This window comes from Pteropus medius, unplaced genomic scaffold (assembly GCF_902729225.1).
Source record: "Pteropus medius unplaced genomic scaffold, Ma_sr-lr_union100, whole genome shotgun sequence".
Taxonomy (NCBI): Eukaryota; Metazoa; Chordata; class Mammalia; order Chiroptera; family Pteropodidae; genus Pteropus; species Pteropus medius.
Window position 1 is genome coordinate 1,721,183 of NW_024346150.1, and position 7,713 is coordinate 1,728,895.

The 7,713-nt window shown below is 41.9% G+C and overlaps 1 pseudogene; it reads right to left on the reverse strand.

Moving 5' to 3' along the window:
* Positions 1-463: 463 nt before the first annotated feature.
* Positions 464-582, reverse strand: LOC120612998 (uncharacterized; annotated as a pseudogene).
* Positions 583-7,713: the final 7,131 nt, after the last annotated feature.

The following is a 7,713-nucleotide window of genomic DNA, read 5'->3' on the forward strand; positions in this document are numbered from 1 at the left end:
AATGCTTTGAGTTTAAAGCTTAGCTCTTGATATATATTTAAATGTATTCATTTAAAGCCATACATTTCCCTCTAAGTACATATTTAAAGGCATTCTGCAATTTTGCGTCATGTTTATTACTATCCAGTTTCTAGTTTGAATTTTTTTTTCTGATTTCAATTGTGATCTTTTTCTTTCATCTATTGGTAATATAGAAATATGTATTTTAAATGTCCTATAATAGGTAGATTTTCAAATTATTGGGTTTTGGTTGTTGTTATTGTTGCTAGCTTTCTAGCTCAATTGCTTTGAAAGCAGAAAACACCCTCAGTATGACATCAATTCTTTGAAATTTATAAAGAATTGCTTTGTGGCCCACCATATGGTCAACTTTTTCAAGTGTTCTTTTTTTTTAGGCAAGGCAACCCTTGGTTGACCTCACAGATTGCAAGGACCTCGTCAGCTTACAATCCCTTATTTTTTAGGCCTATAGCACCGGATCTTCCTAGGTGGTCTCCCATCCAAGTACTAACCAGGCCCAACCTTGCTTAGCTTCTCAGATCAGACGGGATCAGGCTTGCTCGGCATAGCATGGCAGTAGACATAGCTAGCCTTTCTTATCACATCTATAGTCACTTCTATTTCTTCCTCTCCTCACTCCTACATATTGACCCTAGACTAAGTTTCCATCTACTTTTACCTGATCTGATGCTCCTGACTGGGGTTCCTACCATTAGGGTCACATTTCCAGCCCCTTCTGTAGGTAGGTACCAGAGCCATTTGTATTTATAGTGTGCCAGACACTATTCTTGGTGTTGGGATCTCTAAAGTGCAAATTTAAACATGTCATTCTTCTACTTAGTAATACCTCTTGCCTCCCCATTTTCCTCTGGATGAAGCCTTAATTCCTACCTATCTCTCCAGCCTCATCCCTCTCACCTGTCTTCCCTTCCCCCAGCAGGCTGCTGTGTGGGATAAGGCTGGCCTGTCTGGGAAAAAGATGCTTGGGTTGGGGAATGTAGGGGCTCTGGGTGTCAGAGGTTGTCTGCCTAGCCTGGGCCAGCTGTCTCAGGCTACCCTATGCCGGAGGAGGCTCTGTTTCCCTTGGCTGAGAGCCCCTGGGGCAGCATGTGAGCTGGAACTCCAGTTCCAGGGAGACAAAGATAGGAGAAGACATCCTGGACTGGTGAGCCAGGGCTGGGCTGTGCCAGGGCCTTTGTTTTTAACTTGAGAGAGGCTTCAGGTTCCTGTCTTTTTTTCTAAGAACTGGTGATATGCCACGTGGGCACCACAGTGGCCAGAATCAATAAGAAGAACAATACTCTGGGGGAAAAAACTACTCCCTTGTGATAGTCACAAGACTGTGGGGTGTGTGCGTGTGTCAAAGTTTCCTTGTCTGTCACATTATTATACGTGTCTTTATACATGTAGTTCATATCTGCGTATGTGCATGTCCCTGTGTCCCTGTGTGTGTGTACCTGTCTGTGTTATATGCTGGGAGGGAGAAGAGGGGAGAGTCTGTATTGCGTCCTGTGTCTGTGAATTAGTCGTATGCCTGCCTGTGTATATCTGTATGTATATCTGTATCCTGTGTCTGGGTGTATCTGATATATGTTTGCCTTTGTTTCTAAGCCTATATATATTTTTTTTTTTTACATTCAGAAGGCATTTTATGTATAGCTCATGCTTTCAATAACAGTGAACCCACCAATTACCAATCAAGAGAATCATTTGAATGCACACAGTGTGTCACAGTACCAGGGATATGTTTTCATAGTTATTGTAACAGTGAAACCCCTTTTTATCATGAGACCTTTCTAGTACTTCAGCAAAAAGAGTGTATTATAATACAAATCCATCTTATATTTTTTTTCTAATCTCCAGTACAAAGCTTTCCAAACTGCCCTGCAGACACCAAGTTAATTGGCATCCACAGGGCATTTTTCAAGAGTTGGGCTTTACGAAATTTATTTCCCTTCTTCCTGAATCAGGTGAGCTTGCAACTGTCTTCCATTCTGGCCTGATTTGTTGCTTGTATCCACCATTCTTCTACTTTTTCCTAACAAGGGGGCAATAGGAGAGCTGGATTACAGTTTTTCGCTGGTCTTGAACCATTTGACACTCTGTTAGCATATTCTTCTCTTGTTGCCATCAACAATCCAGAACTGAAAAGACCAAAACTTTTCTAGAGCTTCTACTGACCTATAAGCCTATATGTTTATATGTATTTAGTTCCCAAATTCCATGACTTCTTCGACTCCTTCACTTTACTTCCGCCACTCCCTCTTGTGGTCATGTCCAGTCATCAGTAAGAAGGGCTCCACCTCAAAATCCAACGTTTCGGGCTCTGACATGCCCTCCTCTCTCTCCAGATCTCTCACATTTTGACTCTCACCACACTTGCCTTCTACCATCTTGGGCCTCCGGCCTGTCATGTTTCTCCTTCCCCTTCAGCCTCGACCTCCAGGTGTGTCATTTTAACAGCTCTCTCCTCAGCACCCTCAATGTCCCAACCTTTCTCCACTTTCACCGCGACTAGCCAATGCCCAACAATGTGGTTGAGCTTTGCTTGAGCAAAATCATATACAATGGTGTGGATGAGTCTACCTAAGATTCATTATCTGTAACCACAGCTGGGAATTCCTCTGCCCAGTACAAACTGCCTTCTCTCTCCTATTTGTAGCCATTCTTTTTTTCAGCTGCACCCTTTCCCTCACCCCAAGTGCTTTGTTTAATCTCAGCACAAAGATCTTGCCTCTCACCACCTCACAGAACTTCCTCCAGGTAAATGGGTGTGCATTTCCTCCATTTTCTGCTCCCCTCACCTCCAAACTGCAGCTGCACCCATTCTTATCTCCTTTTCCTCTCTCTTGGTGTCATTCCTCACATCTGTGGCTAGATTCATCCAAAAGAATCTATCTTAGTTCCCTTTTGTCAGTGCTCAAAAGCGATAGAATCCCAACCCAAACCAGACTAAGGAGACAAAAAAGGGATCCTTTACCAACTCATACAACTAGGATGCCCAAAGTTGTATTCTTTTTAGGAACAGTGAGATCCAGGAGCTCATGTGATACCACCGGGATAATGTCATTATTCTGTGCCTCACTTTCCTCATCTGTAAAATGAGATAGTAATAGTCCTTACCATGTAGAGTTCATGTGAGGAAGAAAAGCCATCAAAAACAGAGATAGCTCCCTTGGTGGCTCTCACCTCTCTTTTTCTCTACGCAGCTGATTTCATTCTTTTCTCTATAACCTTTCTTTGCTCCCCAGTCACATAAGAGAAAGTAATCACCCACAGCTCAGCATATCAGGCCAGTTAGAGCTAGAATATTTTGATTCCAATTCTTAATACTTGGAAGAGAGAATCCTATTTGGTTTAGTTTTGGTCAGTGTCCACCACTGGGCTATTCAGGTATGGTGGGAAGAGAAGTACCTGGTAAAATATGGGCTGTAGCAGGCCCACCCTGAGGGTAGTTGGAGTACCACAAGGAGAAAAAAATTGTGAGTTGGCTAGACATCTCAAAAGGTATCCATTACAATTGGAGAATGGGGGATCCCAGTCAGCTCCATAAGTAGGTATAACATGGAGAATGAAGCTAGAACCTTTCTTTGATGTAGATAAAGAAAGGCCGAACATTCCAGGTGTATAAGTTCAGTCTTTATTCAATGTCCTGGAGTCCCTGGAGGTTGAAGGAAAGTAGTCCTGGCAAGAGATCAAAGATGCTATTTAAGAAAAAAGACAACAGTGGCAAGTCCTTGTAGGGGCAGTATAGGAAGCTGCTGGGGCTCATCCTGGCTAGGCCCTGTGGATGTCATTTGCTCAGATCCCAGATCAAAGATGTGCTAAGGGAAGCCTCTGGAAATCACAAGTACTAACAAGTCATAGTGTGGGGAACTGGCCTCCCATCCGAGGAAAAACCCTTCTGTGTAAATAAAGGAGATGCTGGTGACATACCCCACTGTGGCTTTGTGTCACAGAGGCTGAATTGGTCAGTGGGACACAGAGAGAGATTCCAGGGGTCAAGACAAAGTGAAAGATTATAGGAGACCAGCCATCTACCAACTGGTTGCACATGATCAGGGTACAAAACCATCTGTGAGAGTGGCATTGCCCCAAAGAGGAGAGGAATCCCTCCCTCCAAAACTGACCGCTTTCAGATTTTGTTTCATTTTAATTTTTTTATTGTGTTAAGAAACATAAATAATAGGACTTTTATTTTTTAATATATAACAGCAACAACAATAAAAACAACAACCTCTTATTCAGAGCTTACTATGTGCCAGGCACTGATTTAAGTTTTTTATATGTATTAACTCATTTAATCCACATAACTTTTGAGGTAGGGATTATCATTATTCTTATTTTACAGATGAGGAGACCAAGGCACAGAGAACTTAAGCAACTTGTCTAAAGTCACACAGCTAATAAGTGGCAGAACTGGGATTCCAATCCAGGCCATCTTTGCTCTTAGCCACTCACTCGGTACTGCTGCTCTCACTCCCATGATGTGTATTGGTTAAGTTCTTTTGGAAGCAAGAAACAGCCTCCCACATGCTGCGTCAAGGAAAGGAAGGGTTATTAAAGGGTAGAAGTGGGGCTAAAAGAAAGAGATGGAAGCTCAGAAGTCTAAATATAGTCACCATGGTGCAGCCTATAGGAACTTGGAAATGGAGGTTCTCTAGGGCTCAAAGGCTACTCCAGCATCCTTGGCAGCAAGATGGAGTTCAAGGCTCCCCACTCCAAAGTCACCTCATGGACGCTATCCAGCATATTTCAGGTGTCTGCTCCACATTTGCCTTGTATACTCACTGACTTTTCTTTCCTCTGCTCAATATCTTTTTTCTTTCTCAGCTAAAGCCTCCTCACACTTTTGTCTTACTTATCCCATAGCTCCCCCCACCTCAGAACCTTTTAATTATTTGTACTCCTAACTGCCTGACCTTTTTCAAAGTTATAATTCTGAGACAGAAAAACTGACTGGCTTAACTCTTCTTTTTGAGTCAGTTCAGGTTATAGGAGGCTGGTCAGCCTAAGATTTGTCTTCTCTTGGGTCTGGTATCTACCTCTAGTCCAATCAGTTTAGACTAGGATGGGGATTGAAATTACATGCTATAAAACATGGTTATCTATAGTTGCCCTTTCAGGCAGTGCTGTGGATAAGGCTGCTTCCTCAGAAGCTGTCTCCATGATAGGCACATGTAGCTCAGGTCCTGTCCAAGTGTCATGTCATCAGTCTAGACTATTCTCTGCCTCAAGTGCATCCCATTTCCTTGCCCTCTTAGAAATGTATCTTTCCCTGCTGCTTCTCTCCAGTCCTAGTCCACTGAGGACAAGATCTACAGCCATTGATTCAGACATTGGTCAAAGAAGGAAGGGAAAGGACAGGAGTCAGAAGAACTGAGTTTTTACAAACCTGGGACTCACTCACTGTGAGATCTGAGTGGGGTCCTTCAGTTCCTCCTCTTTACCTTCTTATCTGTGTGATGGGACTCTTTAGTGCCTACCAGTCTCACAGACCAGACCACATGGACAGGGTTGCCTATCCATCCGACAGTCATTCCACTAGCTCCGTCTCCTCTTCCTTGCCATATGATCTGCAACTGTGTTTGGATGCTCAGGAAAGCGGTCCCTTCACAGTCCTAGAGGGCACATGTCCATGTTCAGGCCAACCATGGTAATTCCATTCTCCTTGCCAGGGATGGTGTCAACTTGATAATGGACATATGATGCTACCTTGGCCAATGTATCAGCTGAAGGGGGAGGCGGGGAAGGTTTCTGTCCCTGACAAAAATTAATCCATGTGAAGAAACTTTCCCTTTGATTCTAGGGTCAGGGCCCATTGCAATCTCTGAAGGGAACAGGCTTGTTCTTTGAGAGTTACAGGAAAGCATATTTTGTGCCAAGCTGGAATAGGTGGTTTCATTCAAGTGGGTATACAAAAAAGATGAAGGTCCTTCATCAGGGATGATGCAGGGATTTATGCCCTTGGGTAGGAGGTGGAAATTAAAAAGGAGGAGGCTAAGTTAGAAGATTTCTAGGTCCTGTCCTGTCATGAGCAGGTAGAATTGTGTAATCATTTTTCTCTAAACATTATCATGTTAGATGAAATTGATCTAGCTTAATAGGAAAGGCCAAACTTTTGCCCCAATTTGGCACTCAAATATTGACCCTGCCTCCTACTTCCTTTGCCCATTGTACGAGGATCTCTCTCCCCTACATCTCTCTTCCTTAATATCCAGTTAAGACACCTGGAGGTACAGTTTACAATGGCAGCTTTTCTGTGGCCGGCCTGCCCTCTGCTGGTTAAGGAGATGGACTGTGAAGAGGTAGACTTCCTGGAAAGGGGATGTTATCAGTAGACTGGACCAGATTTCCTTTGGGATCACTCTTAGCCATTTGTTCACCAGGAGTAAGGTCTGTGACCCAACCTTTGAACGGGCAGTGGAAGCTTCCTGCTGAATACATCTGCTTGGTTTAGAAGTTAAAAAGTTGTCTGCCTGTTTGAGTTTTTTTGTACATACACAATGGAGAGATATGAGAAACCTCATTTACCTAGTGATAAAAACAAAATTCCTATGTCATCCCAATACTTTTAATGAATAAAAAAAATTCCTAGACAAATTGATCTTTAGCAATTGCTAAAGTTTATCAACTTACTAATAGGGATCAGCGAGATAAAAAAAAGCTTATGCTTTGGGTATGGAAAGGATATGTAAGTTGATGGGTTATGTAGTTGGGATACAGAAGACATAAGCAGCTAGTTTAGGGAGAGAAACTGCCCTAACTAGGTGAGGAGTTCAGTTTTATTACATATGTTAACAAAAATGTCATTCAAGTCCATTATTACAGAGGCAACATGGATGAGGAATTTGTGATGCCACGGGCATTGACAAATCAGAGATCAAAAATCCAATATGTCTTCAAACACAGTTAGGAAGGTGTGCATTGAAGTAGAAAAAATTTGGTCAAATTTGCTGTTATGTGTTTTTTATATTAAAATAAAAATGTATTTTTTAAAAATCCAATATGTCTAAGAAGCAAAGGATGAGGATACATTTGTGGCTGCTAACTATAATAATAAAGTTTCATTTCTCAAGAATGGTGTCTGGTGAGCTGATTGTTGTGGATACCTAAACCACAGCCATGACAGCAAATAACAAGTTCTGACTTGAAACAGGCCGCTTGGCATGTTTTTCTCAAGCAGTAAGCAATGAAGATAAAATAAGTTTATACTCTGCTTCCCCGCTCCGCCCCCCCCCCCACCATGCAAATGAAAGCAAAGGTGTGGTAGACACTAGAATAAAACCTGGTGTTAAGTAATTATAGAGAAGACTTATTTGTATAAGTGAAATAGAGAAGTAATCTTATTAATTGAAGTAAGAATAACATGACAAGTGCTAAATAGAGAAAATGAAGGCATATGCTATTGTTAAAAATTAGCTGGCTCTTCATTTTAAGGAAGATGTTATAATAATTTTCTATGTTGTGTCATGGGATGAGATAGTGAAAGAATACCTCAGAAATCATACACACATCTAGTTGTCTCACATATGTTGGAGCAAACATTTAGACTGTCAGAACTTTGAGACCCTGGAGACAATGTCCTTTTAAGAGTTGAGAAATAGAGAAAGATTTGGGAAAAACAAACAAACAAAAAAATCCGTATTTAAGAAGTTACAGGGAAGTTTTGTTGACTTTTGTAGTCAGTATGAGATAAGACTGAAAGGCAAC